This window comes from Helianthus annuus, chromosome 9 (assembly GCF_002127325.2).
Source record: "Helianthus annuus cultivar XRQ/B chromosome 9, HanXRQr2.0-SUNRISE, whole genome shotgun sequence".
Taxonomy (NCBI): domain Eukaryota; kingdom Viridiplantae; phylum Streptophyta; class Magnoliopsida; order Asterales; family Asteraceae; genus Helianthus; species Helianthus annuus.
Genome location: NC_035441.2, coordinates 168,625,459 through 168,645,516, shown reverse-complemented (window position 1 = coordinate 168,645,516; position 20,058 = coordinate 168,625,459). Strand labels below are relative to the sequence as shown.

At 34.9% G+C, this 20,058-nt stretch overlaps 1 long non-coding RNA gene across 1 annotated transcript; it reads left to right on the top strand.

Moving 5' to 3' along the window:
- Nucleotides 1-17,525: 17,525 nt before the first annotated feature.
- Nucleotides 17,526-19,319, top strand: LOC110874933. Its single transcript, XR_002556359.2, has 6 exons — nucleotides 17,526-17,802; nucleotides 18,122-18,176; nucleotides 18,283-18,321; nucleotides 18,420-18,475; nucleotides 18,596-18,672; nucleotides 18,962-19,319. It is a non-coding gene; the product is annotated as an uncharacterized LOC110874933 (long non-coding RNA).
- Nucleotides 19,320-20,058: the final 739 nt, after the last annotated feature.

Below are 20,058 nucleotides of genomic sequence, written 5' to 3'. Positions count from 1 at the left end.
CCTCGTTTCACTCTTTTCCACTCGGCTGCAAAAAGTTATCCGGTGGGGGGTTTTAGAGAGAGAAAGTCCGGTTTTAGAGAGAGAAAACGAAGAAGACGACTGGGTTTTATGTTGATTAAAATATTAAAAATGAAGAATAATTATGATAATTGTTTTTATGACTGATTTCTATTTTTTTAAATATACAATATGTTAAATAATAAAAAAAATAGGTGGTACTAAAAATTCAAAGTTAATATCCGGTTAAAAGAAATAGCTTTTTAAATTAACTTAAAACGTCATTAAAAAATTAACTTTACAAAATTTATAACTATCAAGTCAATATTCATTTTTTAAATACATTTGTTGAAGTTTGTATATGTTAACATATTACATTATATTTTATTCTATTAGCAAAATATACGGGTTTTCTAAACCGTTCAATACATATATTTTTTTTTAAACATAACTTTTTATTACTAATTATATAAAATTAAATTTATCAATTTGTATGATATACGAAATTATAACCTAATTGAAACGTATATAGAAAAATAACCAACACTTCGATAGGCGACCTCCCCTCATATGATTTACTAATGTGGTTATTATACGCATTATTGTCTTTTCAAACGTAAGTACCAATAGTTCATTGACACATGTTATACACATCATCTGGCGTTTGATTACGTTGTCTCTTTTGTATTACATGTAAAATAATATATGTTTTGTTTTCAAACTAGTGCACTCCGCGCTTCACGACATGTATTCGGTTTCGATTTGTTATGGTACCAGCACTCGCTATAGCGAACAAAAAAGAAATATTGAGGCATGTTCAGTTCGTAAAAAGTATTTTAAAAGTAAATAAAAGATATTTATTCAGTATCAACTTAACTAAAAAATGCCTTTTATGAAATATCAATATTTTTCGTATTCAACTAACAATACAACTATATATTAATGATATGACGATGGCTGCAAATTGTAATAACATTGAATCCGTATTGAATAATTATAACTTAAACTTAAACTTATTCATATATTTCATAGTGGCAGAGAGGCAATTCAATCTCTATTTGTGTCACTTTGGTGGATTAGGTAATAATAGATATAGCAGAGATGTCAAGTTTTATCTTGAGCCTACCTGGGTTTTCGTCCCACCATGTGTTACGCCAGAGAGTGTTCATGTGGCACCCGAGGAAAATCCACAGTCATCCTGATCTAACACTCTGCCGCTTTAGATTACTTATCAAATTTCGGGACGAAATTTCTTTCAAGTTGGGGATGATGTGACAACCCGACATTTCAAGGTCTTTCCTCTACGCATCACTTGTTTCACAATCCTGTTTTCACAATTCATTTTATGTTGTATCATGTGCAGTATATATGAATGATTAAAGTATTGTTATGTTTGGTTGTTGCATGAAAACTTAGGAGTTGTTTAATGTTTAACGTATTCATGTTTCTTAACTTTGGGCCGCGCACCACACTCATATCGATGAAGAACTCAAGTCGACGAAGAACTGGTTCTTCGTTGACTGTCTTTGACGTAGAACTAGGGTTCTTCGTCACAACAATTCCTTGACGAAGAAGGTTCTTCGCCAAGAGGTCTTTCGCCAAAAGGGCTATCGGCCCAGGTTCATTCGTGGCCCAGAATGGGCCCGACTATTATTCTGTTTGCATAATCTCTCATAACCTGCAAACGTAAACACAAAACCCTAAAGTTCTCTCTCCCTATCCTCTCTGTGCGACGGTAGTTTTGGGATCTCGAAGCCTTTTCATCTTGAATAAACTAATCACTTCGGTATCACGGTTAGTGTTCATCATTGTTAGTTGCTAGAATCTTGATGTTGTGACTTTATGTAAAACTAGGGTTTCATCTATAAGATCGTAAATCTAGAATATGTGAATGATTATGGTGTTGGATTATGTTGGAATTAGTGATTAGAAACTCTGTAATCGATGACTGTATGTACGTAATTTTGATTTCGTATGCAACTGATGATTTGTTTGATTAACAATGATGATCGCATGATAAATTTTTAACTATGGTTTGTATAATAATGAGTGGTGTAATTGTTATGCTTCGAATGAATTGTTAAAAGGTGGATGATTGTTCATAATTAGGGTTCTTGATCATGATTAAAGGTGTCGTTTGATCTGATTGGATAACTGTCTAAATTGTTAGCAACTGTTACGGCTGGAAATAAGGGAAACAAAACCGTCTGTTTAAGTGCAGCGATGAAAGATGTAACAACCCTCCTTAATTTTTTTCGACACACTAAAAATAATTAGAATACCCCTATACGTCCTAAAATACAACCCGTATACGAAAACGGACCTCGAATACCTTTAATATTATAAAAATTAAATAAAACTAGAAAATAAGGTGCTCGCGGGCCGCGTAGCCCTTGGCTACCTCCTACGCGGGGCGCGACGGCCTGGCCACCAGGCTTAACCCGGTGCCGCTACGTGTTGGACTCGTGTCGAAGCTACGTGTCAACTTAGCCAAGCTAGGGCCTACCCTAGCCACCCTCGCGGGCCGCGTAGCCTTCGGCTACTACCTACGCGGGGCGCGACGAAGACGAAATCTGGCCCTATAAATAAGATCGACCAGCTTTCACTTTCCGCCGCTCACACCTTTCTTTCTCTCTCTAAATTCTGCATAGTAAACATAATTTTCGGGTATAATACCCCCTACATAATGAAGTTCTGCCCCGTTGTAAGTATTATAACCCCGGTTACGTATTAGATACGCTGCCCGATTGATCCAGGGTTCCGTAACGGCTGTCGAGGTTCTGCCCAACTTAGTCGTTGGAATGCCGTCTCGGGGAGGGTATTACTAATGTAAATATTCGGTTGTTATACTAACACGTGTGCATTTGTGTAATTTATAGATAATCACCAGGAAACCCTAAAGGAAAACCTAAGACAGCAATGTGAGTAATCTCCCTTTTTTGCAAACTGCTTTTATAAAACCTCACTTAATTAATATTATATTAAACAGTTATTGAGTATTTGTATTCTACAATTATCGTCGGTTTGTCGGGGTTTTGTATACAAAATTTGTTACTACATTGTGAGTAGTAACATAACCACAAGTCAGGTTGACAATACCGTGGGTGGTAATTAAAGTAGATGGAAACAAATTGCGCGACTGCCCCCAATACTGTACAATGGTTTTACTTAACTTGATTAAACTGAGATTCACTCACCAGTATTTCCCACTGACAAAATGTTTTTAAACGCGTTTCAGGTAACAAAATGTGAAAGCCAAATAGAAGCCAGCTGGACAACACTGAAGGTTTGGAAAAGTGGCTATAAAGTTACCTAAAATAAAGAGATGTTTTATTAAATAAAATCGGGTTTATCCCTATAAAGATGTGTGTACTGAAAACTTGGGATTTTTCCCACATGTTTAATATTATGAAAATGTGGTATTTTACTCTGATAAAATATTTCCTAACTACGGTCCTGATGTAATTTCCGCTGCCAAAATGATAAACACCGATACCACTAAAACTGGCCACGGCCGCCCGTTCCCGGGTTGTTAGGAGGCGGGGGTTGTGACAAAAGGTGGTATCAGAGCTAAGCCACTGATTCTCAGCCACAGAAGTGTTCTGCTGACACCAATATATTATTTGAAATGTTAGGAAATTTTCTACGGAACTACGTGCATATCTGTATTTTATTGTTGTGTGTTATTTGACTATTTGTTAGTTTACAGTATGAGCGACCAAGGACCTTTCGACGCCTACCATTAGTTGTCCAGCTCACCTTAGAGTAAAGGCACCTCTTCACAGCCTGCCCTCTCAGGGTATTCAGCTGACAATGAAGATGGGATATTCGTGTTTAAGTCTCAGTCTGAAGAGTCATTCCCTCCTAAAAAGAGAGGATGGTTCAGTAGGGGAGCGCATGAACGTAGGAAAAGAATGAAAAAATTACAACAGCAACGTGTTTAAGCAGTCGCTAAGAGAGAAACAGATGCTCATGCCCAGGATATGTTAAATAGGAGTCTAGCAAACTTCCATATTTTAGCAACTACAGCCGCAGATCCTAACCTGGAGCAACTTATAACACCCAAACCATTACCCTTATTCCCCACCCAACCAATGGAGATTGAAAACAACCTAGAAAATCAAATCTAAATGCATGATTTTAACCCAGAAGAGATACCTAGAATACCAGCACCCAATCCCTTAGACTCAAACTACGACCCGTGGATAGATGACCATAGGGACTACCAGCAACGATACCCAATACCAGAAGACGAACCCATGCCGAATCTAGCAGCCTACCCAGGTTTGGACCCTCTAGATCCCTTCTATGATAGCGATCAATACATTAGAGAAATTCTAGAGAATCCATACCCGTACCAGGAACCCATGCCCTAGTTCCCAAACCCAGTACCAGCACTTGCACCCCCAATGAGTGCAGAAAATGTGCAAGAACTCCAAACTTTCAGTGAGGAGATTTTAGAAAGTAGCGAGAGGATGAGACAGGTTGGAGAACGACTCGTCTGGAAGTATGACCAGCGTAATATAGAGTTCTGGATGAACCCATATCAGTGATGGTGGTGGTAGTAATAATATATATATATAGAGGCCGGTTAACATACAAATACACTAATCGTACATTATGTACGCTACAACAACAACCGTCCGATCATCTCATTTAAAGCGCGTATCAAATTAGGATTAATAAAAAAGAGACCGCCAAGGTTAAAATCGTCAAATTTAAGATCAAAACACCTGATAAACGGCAAAACAAAACCTCAAAAATCATAACGACAAATCCTAAAATCAAAACCAAAAACGAAATTATAACAATTAATCAAAAATCGATCGATTCCTATTCACCAAATCGATCGATTCATATTCACAAATTCTTCTGAGAAAATGAACTTCTGATGAATTTAGAAATTCTGGAAGGACTGACTATTGAAGAAGATGATGCAGAATGTCAAATCATGTGCGAAATCATCGACAAATGCAAATGCAAATTCAGTAAAAAGGGAAATTCTTTGAAATTTCATATAGTTTGCGAATTCATGATATGCAAATGCGATTTCAGTAAAAAAGTTAAGTATTCTATGATATTTCATATAGTTTGCGAATTCATGATAATGCACATGCGATTTCAAAAAACTTTTCAAAAAACTCTTCATATAGTGTGCGATTTCAGATATTTTACACATGCGATATCAGAAAATGGGATATTTATTTGTTGGTTTCTTACAGTTTGCGAATTTCTTTCGAATCAAGTGCGATTTTGAATAAGAACACTGCAAAAAAAAAAAAAAAAAAAAAAAACTTAAAAAATACTTTGTAATAAAAATGCACACACAAAAAAAAAAACTACCAATCTTAAAAACTAAAAACAATATTATTTTATATAAAAAAACTTAATTTATTAACGATGTGACTATAATTTGACATGTAATGATGAATTTTACAATAAATACTACTGAACTTACCACCCTACCTATATAATAAATTTACCATATTAATATAAAAAACCTAGATAACTACCTTCCATATTAAGACATAGAAGACCAAATAAAACACACACAAAAACACAGACCAAACAAAAATGGCATCTGAAGATATAGAAAAAATCAAAAACATTGCAATCAAAGAGCTATTGTCAACTCGCACGTTGACAGAAATAAGCACTGATGTCACCTCTTCTCATCTGGTTCTTGATGTGCAGGGCAAAATTCTTGAACAAATCAAGAACAATCAAGCAGTATGGAAAAGCTACTTCAAGAACCACTATCAAGCTTCAGAGATAAAACTTTGGATCACATAAAAGAGCAATCTCGAGCTGATGACTTAGCCTTCTCTTTCCTAACATATGCTCTAAACACTGTGAAGGAGAAGATGGAGTTCAGCTCTACTAAACGTGGCAAAATCTTTGCTTCAAGTAACTAAATTTCTGTTTAATCGTTTATGGTTGTAGCTGTGTTTGACAATAACAACTATTTTGTATTTTGGATATATGTTTTGAACAAATCTTATGCTTTATTATAATTTAAAATCGCATGAATGAATTAGAGATCTTTGCCACAAAAAAAAACAATATAACTCAAAATCGCATGTATTAAAGTGAAATCGCATGTGAAAAATGATATAAACTAAATATAAACTGATGCATATAAAATCGCATGTTTATACTACTAAAATCGCATGTGAAAAATGATATACAAAAATGAATATAAAATCGCATGTGTTTCGTATAAATTCGCATTTACATTTTAAAAAAATTACTCATCCTCGTCATCTTCAGACACCTCTTCCCACTGATCTTCTTCTTCAGATCCATCATCACTACTGTAATCTTCAAAGTCATCTTCCTCTTCGTCGTCTTCTCCCTCATTGTCTTTGTCTCTCACACCATCTTCAATCTGGACACCCTTCATCTTCTTTTTTCCCTGTTTACCTTGTTGTTTGGCTTTAAGCTCGCCGCAAGTCCGAATGTCATGGCCTTTTTCATTGCATACGCTACATGTCCTTGACCTTTTCCCTTTGCGGCTGATCATTTGTTCCTTCTTAGATTTAATCCTTCTATGCGAGCCGTGGCCTTTGTTTCTTATACCAGCCGGCACACGAACAGTAGGGGGAGCATTAGTTACTGGTTGTTGATAACCAATCAACTTTGAAAATCGGTCAAATTTTGGATCAAGTTGCTTGGTTATGCGACTCTGATCAACTCTCTCTTTAAGCTGCATCATTTGATCCCTCACTAAAACAAGTTGATCAAGGTCGTAAATCAAATTACTAACCAAATACTCCCCTGTGTGAATGATTTCACGAGCAATCCGTTTAGCCTTGTTTTGCACATCCTTACCACCGATAATTAGATTGTACTTCACATTTAACTCATTGGGCACCACATCCTTCGTCCATCTCTTCATAACATATTTGTTTGGAATTTCTTTAACACCAAACATCTTGAAAAAAAAATATATGTGTTTGCATAGAAGCCCATACTGCTCAAAACGCAAACAGCTACACTCTGCAGTTACATCATTTTCAAGATTCTTGAACCACACCTATAAATAACCAAAAAAAAAATAATAATAAAATTTAAAATCGCATATATAAAAATAACAATTTCGCATGTGTAAACCATCATGTAAGTGAATAAAATTAAAATCGCATGTGAATCATAACAATTTCGCATGTCTAAAAAATTATGTAAATAAATAAACTAAAATCGCATATGTAATGTAACAAATTCGCATATCTAAAAAACATGTAAAATACCTCCAATAAACCATCGCCATGTGCTTTAATGTCCTTCAACAATAATATTCTGATACGTGGACCTTCAACTTTGGTGTCCATCGGCAAACATTCGGAAATTGTTCCATGTATCTCTACTTGCTGATCAAAAAATATAGACCTGGTGTAGATCTTAGCAGCATCTTTTTCCAAGGTAGTTTGACTCCAATCAGCTGGCTCAGTATATCTTGAAATATGATCATTTTTTCTATGATTGAACCTTTGTACATCCATTGCACCATCAAAATGATTCATAAACTCTACGAGTGTGAGTTGTGAATTAGCAACCTGGCAAAAAATGGTTCTCACTCTCTGATCTTGAAGTTGTTCTCATAAGACCCGACATTGGCTCATGCCGGAATCCACATGGATCTCATCCCAAACATATCATCAATCCATTTGTTTTCAGTGAGACCGAACTCAATCATCACCAATTTCCACTGTCTCTCAAATTCTTCGGGCTCAATCGAATCAGTCCAAACAATGTCGCACATCCTCCTTTTAAACTCATCATTATTACACAACTCGAGTCCAACTTAGAACAATAAATGCTTTTTATATCAGCCTATAACAAAAAAAAAGTTAAAATAAAAATAACCCTCGCAAAAGACAAAAATATTGCATGAAATACCTTATCTGCCACTTTTTTCATTATGTGCCACATGCACAATCTGTGTCTGCTAATAGGGAAAACCTCCTCAATAGCCTGTTTCATAGCAGGGTCTTGATCCGTCACTACAACATTTGGTTGCCGACCAAATGACTTTAAAAATGAATTCAGAAGCCATTTATATGATTCAATACTCTCCGATGCCAGCAACCCAGCTGAAACTGTTACATTTCGACAGTGGTTGTCAATGCCAGTGAACGGAACAAACACCATCTTGTACTTGAACAACACATGCGAAACAACATTTAGTATGTGCGAATTATTAAAAATCACATGCGAAACCAGAAGTATGGCATGCGATATATTCATCACATTCTGTTTGTTTACACATGCGATATTAAAATTGCATTAACAAACAAACATGCGAAAATAAGTAACAAACATGTTTGTCTTGAAACACTTGCCTGTTTGTCTTGAAAGTTGCATCGAACGATATCACATCCCCAAATTCAATATAGTTAAGCTTGCATAAACCATCAGCCCAGAACAAACCAGTTAATCGTTTGCCATCATCAACAGAGTATTCAAACGAATAATCAGCTAAATAGTTTTTTTGTCAGTCATCCTATTTATTACCATGTCAGCGTCATATTCTCCTATATAGCTGTTTATTCGCTTCCTAAAATTTTTGCAATCATCAACCGTGGCACCAACGTTCTCAAAACCACCATAACGTTTCCTCATTATATGGAAAGCTTTGACAGGACCAAGGTTTAAAGTGCCAAGTTCCCATACCTTCTCCTCCTGGACATCTGACAATTGTCTGTAAGCTGGGAGCATGTGAATGTCATTTTGACATACAAACTTATGATTATGACCATCAACAAATCTCTTTACTGTATATAATCTACCATCCAAAGTGCAAATCATAAGTTGAGCTTTGCATCCGGTCCTAATAGTCCCCCTGTTCCTTGTTTTGAATTGCTTTTTTGACTTCGAATGATCATCAATACACAGAGGCTTATGTCCCTCTTTAGAACAAACAAAATACTTAGTTTTGATTATACCACCACTGTATACTTCACCACCTTTCCGAATAGAAAAACCAGATAACTTAGCATATGATTGATAAAACGCATATGCTTGTTCAATAGAGATAAATTGCATTCCAACAACAGGTGTAGCTGATGCTTGAACCTCCGGAGTGTAAACCCTTTCATCTACATGAATCAAAATAAAAAAAAACATAAAACGTCATATAAAACACACGCGAATTGTCTGATCAAAGCATGCGAAATGATGATATTGATTAATCTGAATTACATATGCGATTTATTATTTAATAACATGCGAAATTGCAAAAAAAATAAAATCAAATGCGAATTGTAAGAGTAATAACATGCGAATTTATACATGTTGCTTTTCAAAATACAAAAGTGTAATAAAACATTCAAACTACAAAAACAGCTACAACAATGCTACGATTAAACAAAAAACAATTATACGAATAATTTAGATATCTGAATTAACATAATTACCAATAGAAAACTCGTTTGCAGCACTTGAACTTGAAATTGGAATTGGATTTGCAGGTCGCGGATTGAAAACATCCTCAATCGAAACTCTCTGATAAGCAGATAATTGAGCATGATCACCGATCGGTCAATTTTCTTCAAAATCAACTTCTGTTCGTCCAGTGCTACTCTGTGGATCCATCGAAATAAACAAATTGAATGAAACCCTAACACAGAAGAACGAAAACTACAAATTGTGAATTATGGAAAATTTGAAACTGATTTGAATAATAATTACCTGGATATCAGTGTAACGAACTTCTCGCTGAATGAATAAAGAGACGAATTTGCCCTCTGATGATTAGGTTAATTGTCTGATTTAACCTTATTAAGCCAAAATGAATCAGGACACGTGTATGGCTCAAAATATAGCGTATATAATGTACGATAACCATATTTGTACCATACTCTTTACCTATATATATATATATATATATATATATATATATATATATATATATATATATATATATATATATATATATATATATAATATGTGTGTATGTTTGAAAAAAAATCTAGACGATAGCTATGGATGCATAGTAGCATTGTAATTTTAAATTCCAGTATCAGTATGTATTAGATGCATACTATATATAAGAAAGAGTAAGCCGTAATGCTCGACGTTTTTGATCAATATGCGTGTTGTGTGATTGTTTGTATTGAACGTTATCTTGTGATATTAAAATTGGCAAATGTTTAAAACTCAGATAGACAATGAAGTGAACCAGGGAAACCAGAACAATGAAAACCAGAATAACAACGATAATCCGAACAACAATAACAATGGAAACCAAGTGGATAATAGTGCCATCCAACACATAGTGGCACAAGGAATTATAGACGCAATGCCATTTATTATTCAAAAGGTTAAGGAAGCTGATAATAAAAGTAATAATGGCAGTAAACGACCAACTGAACCAGATCACAGCGTAAACAATGGACCAGCACTTCAAGTGCCCATTACCAAAAGAAGAAGAACCATGTCTTATGGTTGTTCTTACAAAGAATTCTGGTCCTGTAAACCAATAGAATTCTCAGGCAATGAAGGACCCATTGCAACTCTACCTGGATAGAAAAGACTGAGGCAGTCTTAAAAATAAGCAAGTGTGCGGAAGAGGATAAGATAATGTTTGCTTCTAATATGTTTAAGAACTCAGCTTTAGAATGGTGGAACACAATCCTCCAGTCTAGGGGAAGTGATAGGGTTTATAATATGGAATGGGAAGAATTTAAGAATATGGTGGAAAGGAAATTCTGCTCTCCCAATGAAAAAGAACAGACAGCAAATAAGTTCCTAAACCTTAGAATGACTGGAGTGGATAGTAAGGGTTATACTACTACATTCTTTGAATATGCTAGAATAGTACCAACCCTTGCATCACCTGAACCAATATTAATCTCCCATTACATCTGAGGATTAATTGGGGAGATTAGGCATGTAGTCAAGGCAGCTAGACCCCAAACCATATAAGAAGCTGTAGAACTAGCAAACACCTTGACAGATGAGTTAGTGCGTACATGAGAGGAGGACCAAAGAAGGAACCTAGCTCAAAGGCTTACCCAGGAATTCCGTTACGGTAATTCCAACCATGGGAAAAATATAGGTTCTACCTCTGTGCGTTACTGCAAGACCTGCAAGAAGAAACATTAAGGAAAATGCTCCACCTACTGCAATTACTGCAAAATACTAGGACATAAGGATGAAGATTGTAGGAATAAACCTAATAATGGAATGTGCTTCAACTGTGGGGAAAAAGGTCATATCAAGCCGAACTGTCCGAAACTAGCTCCAGCCATGAAGAACAAGACAACTAAGAATGCTAGGGCATTTGTTCTGACTGCAGAAGAAGCAAAGACGATTCCGGACGTGATTGCCGGTACGTTTTTAGTTAATGATGTTTTTGCTAAAGTATTATTTGACTCTGGTGCGAACCAAAGTTTTATTAATACTTCATTTTGCAAACTTCTCAATCAACCATTAACTAAACTCTCATAAGAATGTCTAGTAAAGACAGCAAATGGAGAAACCATTAAGATTTCTGAAATCTTGTAGGGAGCAAGAATAGAATTTTTAAATCAAAAGTTTATTGCAAACCTTTACCCAATGAATCTGGAAGGATTTGATGTTATATTAGGAATGGATTGGTTAATAGCCAATAAATCCAGTATTTTATGTGATCAAAAGTCAATCCAAGTAAATTCACCAAAGGGTGAAAAGATCACAATTAAAAGAGACAAACCATCTAGATCCACGAAATTCATTTCTGTTATGAAAACAGCCAGTTACATAAGAAAAGGATCATTAGTGTATTTGATTTCTATAATCACTAACACTAAAGGAAAAGAACTAAAGGATATTCTAGTAGTATCTCAGTTTTCCAGATGTGTTTCCAGAAGAATTACCAGGATTACCGCCGGACAGAGAAGTCGAATTCAGAATCCATCTGCTACCAGGAACAACACCTATTGCCAAAGCACCTTACCGTTTGGCACCAACAGAAATGCAAGAATTAAAGAAACAATTGGACGAATTGTTGGAGAAAGGATTCATACAGCCAAGTTCATCACCATGGGGAGCACCAATACTGTTCGTCAAAAAGAAAGATGGGTCAATGCGAATGTGCATTAACTACCGTGAATTGAACAAGGTCACGATTAAAAAATCGGTACCCATTACCAAGAACTGATGATCTATTCGATCAATTGCAAGGAGCTCGATTTTTCTCTAAAATCGATTTACGATCAGGATATCACCAATTAAAGGTACAGGAAGAGGACATTCGTAAGACCGCTTTCAGAACAAGGTATGGCCATTATGAATTTATTGTCATGCCATTTGGTTTAACCAATGCCCCAGCTGCATTTATGGACATGATGAACCGAATATGTAAGCCATATTTGGATAAACTCATAATTGTTTTTATAGATGATATTCTCATTTACTCTAAGAGTAAGGAGGAACATGCAAAGAATTTACACGCACTTCTAAGTTTATTGAGAAGGGAAAAACTTTATGCAAAGTTTTCAAAGTGCGAGTTTTGGTTAGAACAAGTACAATTTCTTGGACATTTAGTTAATCATGAAGGAATTCATGTGGATCCCACCAAGATCGAGGCAATTACTAAATGGAAAACCCCTGAATCACCAACTGAGATTAGAAGTTTATTAGGATTAGCCGGTTATTATAGAAGATTCATTCAAGATTTTTCTAGAATAACCATTCCCTTGACTAAGTTAACCTGTAAATCTGTTCAGTTTGAATGGGGACCAAAACAGGAAGAAGCCTTTAGAATTCTTAAGCAAAGACTAACCAATGCACCCATACTAGCGTTACCAGAAGGAACTGAAGACTTTATAGTCTACTGTGACGCTTCTAAGTTAGGTTATGGATGTGTGTTAATGCAACGTCAAAAGGTGATAGCCTATGTGTCTACACAACTTAAGAATCATGAAGAGAATTATTCAACCCATGATTTGGAATTAGGAGCCATAATTTTTGCCTTTAAGATTTGGAGACATTACTTTTATGGTAGCAAGTTTACCATTTTCATCGATCATAAGAGATTAAGGTATTTTTTCGGGCAAAAGGAGTTGAATATGAGACAAAGGCGTTGGATGGAAATTCTTAGTGATTATGATTGTAATATCCAGTATCATGCAGGAAAGGCTAATGTGGTAGCTGATGCTTTAAGTCAAAAGTATCATGAAAAGCCAAAAAGAGTACGTTCTCTTAAATTAAATCTACAGGTAGATTTAAACGGGTAGATTTAAACGAACAGATTAGAGAAGCACAAGAATCAGTAATCAAGGATGATACTGAAAAGTTAAAAGGAATGATTAAGGAATTAAAGCAAGGAACCGATGGGATTTGGAGATTCCATAAGAAAAGAATGTGGATACCTATATTAGGAGACCTACGTCATCGTATATTAGAAGAAGCCCATAAGTCTAAGTATACGATGCATCCTGGAAATGATAAGATGTATCAGGATTTAAGAAAGAATTTTTGGTGGATAGGAATGAAAAAGGATATAGCAGCTTATGTTTCTAAGTGTTTAACCTATTCACAAGTCAAAGCTGAACATTAGAAACCCTCAGGATTGTTGCAACAGTTAGAAATGCCCGTTTGGAAATGGGAATTGATAACAATGGATTTTGTCACTAAATTACCCAAAACAAGAAAAGGTAATGATACAATCAGGGTGATTGTAGATAGGCTAACTAAGTCAGCTCATTTCCTACCAATGAAGGAAACTTTCAGTATAGAACAATTAGCTAAATTATATGTAAATGAAATAGTTTCATTACATGGAATTCCCTTATCAATGTTTCTTATAGAGATAGTCGTTTTACCTCTCATTTTTGGGCAAGCTTCCAAAAGTCAATGGGAACCAAGTTGAATCTAAGCACCGCTTATCGTCCTCAAACAGACGGACAAAGCGAGAGGACAATTCAGACAGTGGAAGATATGCTTAGAGCTTGTGTAATTGATTTCGGAGGTAATTGGGACGATCACTTACCACTGATAGATTTTCTTACAATAACAGTTATCAAACCAGTATCCATGCTGCACCATTCGAAGCACTTTATGGACGAAAGTGCCGAACGCCAGTTTGTTAGGCAGAAATTGGAGAAAAGCCATTATCTGGACCAGATATAGTGCAAGAAACGACAGACCAGATTGTTCAAGTCAAGGAACGACTGAAAGCAGCACGTGATCGACAAAAGAGCTATGCAGATAACAGACGCAAGCCGTTAGAATTTCAGGTAGGAGACAAGGTGCTATTAAAAGTCTCTCCTTGGAAAGGAGTGGTAAGATTCATCAAAAGGGGAAAGCTAAGCCCCAGGTATGTTGGACCTTTTGAGATTATTAAAAGAATAGGACCTGTAGCCAATCAGTTACAACTTCCAGAGGAAATGGCAGGAATACATGATGTATTTCATGTATCTAATCTCAAGAAATGGTTAGCTGATGAATCACTGGTAGTACCTCTTAAGGATATAGAGGTAAATGAACAACTTAAATTTGTAGAAAGGCCTCTACAGATTGAAGACAGAAAGGTTAAGAATCTCAAACACAAGTGATTAGTTTTAGTCAAAGTGAAATGGGACTCCAAGGGAGGACCGGAGTACACATGGGAGCTTGAATCAGAAATGCAAAGAAAATATCCACACATGTTCCAGTAGATCTTGAGGATGAGCTCTAAAACAAGGTGGGGAGGATATAACAACCCTCCTGAATTTTTTTCGACACCCTAAAAATAATTAGAATACCCCTATACGTCCTAAAATACACCCCGTATACGAAAATGGACCTCGAATACCTTTAATATTATAAAAATGAAATAAAAACTAGAAAATAAGGCGCTCGCGGGTCGCGTAGCCTTGGCTACCTCCAACCCGGGGCGCGACGGCCTGGCCACCAGGCTTAACCCGGTGCCGCCACGTGTCGGACTCGTGTCAAAGCTACGTGTCAACTCAGCCAAGCTAGGGCTACCCTAGCCACCCTCGCGGGCCGCGTAGCCTTCGGCTACTACCTACGCGGGGCGCGACGAAGACGAAATCTGGCCCTATAAATAAGATCGATCAGCTTTCACTTTCCGACGCTCACACCTTTCTTTCTCTCTCTAAATTCTGCATAGTAAACATAATTTTCGGGTATAATACCCCCCTAAATAACGAACACTACAAGAAAAATGACCATTAGAGACTAAATTGATAGGAACTGTATATTAGTCTCAGATACAAAATATCTAGGACTGATTTATCAGTTACAAATAATATTAGGGACTGATTTCTATGCGACATATTTTATTGACAAAAAATCAGTCCCTAATATCTTGACGCCTTATTTGAGACTAAATTTCAGTCGCAAATATGTTTGCGCCATATAGCTTTTTGGAGAGACACTTATTGGCTACTGGATTTTGGTTTCGGTTGTTTCCCATCTACAATGAAAAAAAGCGCAAATGTATTGGCCACTGATCTTCAATCCCTAATATGGGGGAACATATTAGAGATTGAAAATCAGTTCTTAGTATTCCAAATATCAAGTCGAATTAGGGACTGATATCTAGTCTTGAATGCCTTTTATATAAAAGAAATATTAAGGACTGATTTTTAGTACTCAATTATCGCTCAAATTCTACGATTTTAAATGAAGTATCTGAGACTGAAAAATTAGTCTCAAACATCTTGTAAGTGACCTTATACGAAACGGAAATTTTATCACTTATAATAATTTGGTAGACGAAATAATTAGAGACTAATATTTGGTGTCCATACTTCACACATATTCAACCATTTTCATGAATTGTATTATAGACTGAAACTCATTCCTAACTATTATTGTAAGAGACCAATATTAGGGTTGATAGTTAGTCCTAAATGCCTTTTTCTATAAGAAATGGTTAAAGACTAACTTTTAGTCTCTAGGATGTTTTAGTCAGCTCAACTATTAGTGACTAAAGTAACATTAACTAATGTAGCAGTTTCGAATGTACAATATCTATGACTAATATCTATGACTGATTTATAAATTACAAATTGTATTGGGTTTGCGTGCCACTAATGTTAGTTTCTTATCTTCAATATCTAATAAAGAGAGAACATATTAGAGATTGAAAACCAATTTTTAATTTTCCCATAACTAACTGAATTAACTAGAGAATGATATTTAGACTCTGATATTGTTGTGTATAAAGTTATGGACTTTTATTTAATCTTCAAACCCCGATACCCAATATTATGACTATTGTGGCCAAATATGGTCTATAATAATCATTAAGGCCCAATATTACTATTGATATAATATGATTAACTATAACAAAATTAGGGGTTTAAATGAGTCGAGCTACTCATAAGCTACTCGAGACCGGTTAAAAAAAACTCAAAAAGAGCCGAACTTAAACGCGCCCCAGATTGAGCCGGACCATGGAAATAAGCTTGTTAAGTAAACGAGTCTGAGCTTCACTTATCTAGCTCGAGCCCCTTGTGAGCCTAAACCAACCCATCATTTATATATTTTTAATTAATACATTAAATATATATTAAAAGTTATTATTATTATTTTTAAATTTATAAGAAAAATAACTAAATTATATATATATATACACATATATACATATATAAAAGTTTATAATTAATAAATGATTTAAATAATATAAAATAATTAGTATATATTGAAACCATTTGAGCCTGAAGCTCGGGCTTGAATAATTACCCACAAGCCAAACTCGAGCTTTAGAATCAAAGCTCAAATCGAGGCGAGGTCGAGTTTTCATAAGCTAAATAGGCTCGAGCTTAGGCTCAAATCGAGTCGAGGTCGAGTTTTCATAAGCTAAATAGGCTCGAGCTTAGGCTCGACTCGTTTGCACCCCTAAACATAATCTATTCCTTTAAGATGTAATGTGACACAATAAAGTTCATCATGGTCCATTGAAAACTATAATGACTTTAAGGTCAACTATTATCTATTAAAGCATGCACAATCTATTATTGTCCATTTACGTCTACTAGACTCTTTAAGATCTAGTATGACCCTTTAAGGTGTATTATGGTCCATTAAAACCTATAATGATCTATAAGACTCAATATATTCAATTAATATGCGTATGATATATATCTACAATGATTTAGTAAGGCTTATTACAATCTAATCAAACTATTTAAGTGTCTAATATGGTCCTTATGACATCTATGATATACACCATTATGATCTATTATAATTTACCTTTTTTTGAAAGGATTATAATTTACCTTTTATGCTCTAAAAAACGACATGACTTCCAAAATTGCGTCAAACACATGAATCCAAACGACACATGAGTTTTGCGGGTTGTCATGAACATGATTCATTTAACTTAATTTTTATTCATACTAATATTAGAAGACAAACCTATTATTTTTTTCCATTTGTCTTATATCATTTATATACTTATTCAATATTATAAGGTACATTTTTTATTTTATATAAATTATAATTATATTATAAGTTAATATATTATACAAATTTTATAAACATAAAATAAACGTATTAAAACCTAGGAAGATTTATTCCTTTAATTTCTCTTTTTAAAATCTCAAATTTCAATGAAATTTGAAATTCCATCCCAAAATTTTTCAATTTCTCCTCTTTACAAAACTCCCGCTGCTTTCCAAAGACCTAGTTCATGTTTCCCATACGATCTCTCTTCCAGAATTCATAATCGGTTTCTTCTCTAAAACCAATATGATTGTGCTTAGCCGCAATCGACCTCCAATCAACCGTTTCATGTCATTCGACCTCAGCAATCAACCCATCGATTTGATTCTACTACAAAAAATCAACCATGTTCCAGGCGACCTCTTTGTAAGTGTTATTCATTGCTATTTGTTCCATTTGTTTATATATTTTGTATGTTTGAGGGATATAGATTAGTGTTATGTTGTTTATAAATGAAAGGTTTGAAGTTGCACACCAAATGCTCGATGAAATGCTTCACCCAGACTGTGAAGATTTAGTAAAACTGAGATATCTTCTAAAACTCAATTTGAATTTTACAGCTCTGTTGAGAAATTATTGTGATTTTAGGGTTCGGAATCAAAGAAAAATAATTTTTAAATAGGCTAATTTCTGTTAAAACATTTCTTTTAGTGTCGGTTGACAAAATTCATCATGTTGTTTTAAGGAGATGGCCATGTTGGAGGCACGACATTAACTTGTTAAAGAACACCATGTTGCATGTAAGTGTCATCTAGACTTTTGCTATTAATCTAAATTCTCATCTACTAATATATTATACATAATTATATGGAATCCGTAATTAAAAGTTTAATCTTCATGATCAAGTTCTCAAGGATGAAGCAGAAGAATGGAAAGCCACGAAAGGTAGTAGTCGTAATATAACACAATGTGTAAGACTGTAAGCTTGATGTTTTCTTTTTTTCTATCGTTCCCTTCATGTGATTGTCATAAATTTTCTGCAGGTTCTTGTTGAGACAACTATTGTCTAATGGTTTATAGCAACTTCATGTTCACATAGGTTTGGGAATTAAATTTTATCACAAAATTGAGTCCTTTTTATTGATTGTGATTTTATACTTTCATTCCAACTATTCAGCATTCCTTATCTTTTTAATTCACATCAGCATCTTATAATTAGGTTTGAAATTCACTGTTGAGTATTTTTAAATTTGCTTCCGAGAGACTACTGAATATTCTTCACAGAACCACCTTGAGGTTAGAATTTTTGCCAGCACTATTTTGAATTATATTTGTTGTTGATGATGATTGGGTTCTATAGGGGTTCAAATGAGCCGAGGTAGTCGAGCTTGGTCCAAAGAAAAAGCTCGACCGAGGTCGAGCCTAAAAACAAGCTTGTTTAATAAACGAGTCCGATCCCAAGCTTTAGATTATATAGGTTGACTCGGCTCGGCTTGTTTGCACCCTTAGGCTTGTGGATGATTTGTTTTACTCTTAGTCTCTTACTTTGGTTGCATTATATTTATGGATTTGTTATATTGCCCAGCTAGGAGAGTTTTGGTGTACTATTAGTGACTCGAGTGACGTGACTGAAACACAATAAGAAGTAATTAAGACAAAGCAATGTACACTATGAAGGGAAGAATATTAATGTTCATGATTTCAATGTTTCTGGATTTTGACAACCACAATTGCAAGTGCTGGAGCTAATGGATCTGATGTACAACTCTAACGATAGCGACGGCCCGATCTAGGATGTTAGTTAAGACTAATTCTTATTATTTAATTTATCTAATATTGTTTTACGATTTAGAATTAATTAACTAAGTATTGTTTATTCATATGTTTGGATCTGTTATTGTTTTTTATTCTTATAATTGAGTTATGCTATTGTTGGTTGAATACATTTTGATGTTTATAATTGACAGTGGATCGTAGACTATATTCAGTCTTTGAGAGAAAATTAATTAGTGATTGCTAATATATATTGGAGACTAAATAAAATGGTATAAAAAATAATTTTTAATCTTTAAAAGAAACACATTGGAAAAATAAATATATTGAAGACTGGACAAAAATGTTATAAGAGATTGATTTTTAGTCTCTAAAAATATATATTAGGGACTAAAATAACATTCCATTACAAATTAATTCAGTCACTAAAAAAACTAAAATCATGTGGTATTAGGGACTAACTATTAGTGTTTAAAACATCTTATTGGAGACTGATTTGATATGGAATCACAAACTTAACCAAAAGTATTAGAGACAATATAGACATGTTTATATGAATGATTTTCAGTCCCTAAAGTAATACATTAGAGACTGAAATGTCATAGTATTCGAGACTAATTTGTAGTCACTGAAGAAATGTATCCGAGACTGAAATAATGTGATACTAGAGGACTAATCGAGGACTGAATTTGTATGTATTAGAAACTGATCGTTAGTCCTAGTTGGTGTCACACAATCGAGACTGATTTTTAGTTACTAAAACCACTATCTAGAACTAGGTATCTGAGACTAGCCAGGGACTGACAAATCAGTCCTTGATAACCATTAGGGACTGATTTTGATGTATTAGTTACTGATTTTTCAGTCCTAAATACTCATTTTTTTTGTAGTGGAAGTTCTGCCCCGTTG